The sequence below is a fragment of the Mus pahari genome, chromosome 2, assembly GCF_900095145.1.
Source record: "Mus pahari chromosome 2, PAHARI_EIJ_v1.1, whole genome shotgun sequence".
NCBI lineage: Eukaryota > Metazoa > Chordata > Mammalia > Rodentia > Muridae > Mus > Mus pahari.
The window spans coordinates 110000071-110001450 of NC_034591.1; positions in this window are offsets into that span (position 1 = coordinate 110000071).

Here is a 1380-nt window from a genome sequence, read left to right on the forward strand (position 1 = left end):
TGTGTGTGTGTGTGTGTGTGTGTGTGTGTGTGTGTGTGTGTGTGTAAGTGTGCATGTGGATGTGTGCTTGTGGATGTGTGTGTTTATGAGTGTTTATCTGTGTGTATTTGTGCTGGGGGACATTCTTTGGCCATGTGCCCACCTTTCCTAGCACATTACTGTCTCAGGTAAGAATGGGCAGGCAGGATCATTCTTGAAAATTCATTAAGATAAACTGTACTGACTGTGATCTTGGTGTTTCTTGGGAGAGTTGTCCCACACTGGTTAGTTATATTACTGTAGTGATGGCTGTGCTGTTTTTATAGACAGAACAGGCTGACAATCTACATTCGCTGGGGAATTTAAAAAGCACTGCCACCCACAGGCTAAATAAAACCATTCATTCCTCAGCATAGATTGTATAACCATATACAGCAAGCTATTGCGAAAACATCTCAGGATTCTTGTTGTTTGGGGGGAAACAGAAAGAGATGAGACACAGGAATAACCGCCAAAAAAAAAACCCCCAAAACCTCCTCGTGACCAGTTGGCCACTCACTCCCAAAGCTAGTGAGGCTTCTCTATCTATACTACATTGTTTACATATTTTCCTTTGACTCAGCGTGGGGGCGGGAGAGCGTTAGGAAACAAATTCTTCAGAATATACCTCCTCCCACTCCTAGCTGCTTTGTACATAGCCAGCTCATCACAAAAATCCTTAATGGTGGTGAGGAAAACACTCAAGGAACATGGTAAAATTTCAAAAGAACGATTTTTTTTTTTAAACCCCACAATAATTACTCAGGTTCTTACTATAAAAGCAATGCGTGTTTCTTGTAGAGACTACAGAGCAAAAAAAAAAAAAAAAGTGAAACACAAATGATGCCTCCATCTTCAACATCCAGAGATGAGAACTTTCCTTGCTGCCTACACAGAAAGAGTTGCTTGCCTCCTGAGTGTGCTCACCCCACTGAACAGTCTCTTAGAAAGGTCTGTTGTCAGTATAGATTGGACTCAGCGAACTTGTTTTGTGATGAGACAAACTGCACATTAGACTTCGTAGGCTGTGTAATGTCTGTTATAACTAGTTTGTTCTGATTCGTTCTTTCATGGAACCATGACAGCAGCCACGAACAGTGAGTAAATATGGAGATCTAACCTGGTTCTCCTGTTAGTGGCCTCCTTTTCTTTCTGTACCTCTTGTTTGCTGATCTCTACTAAAAGAGCACTATTATAATAAAGGGAGGGTTTCTCTGTCTCCAGGCTCCTTGAATAATGACTCCGAGACTCAGATTATATTTACAAATACCTTGGTCCCAAGCTTTGGCTGTTCTCTGACTAGCTCATATATTAATCATCCCATTATTCTATGCTAAGTTCTGCCACATTTGGCTACCTCTG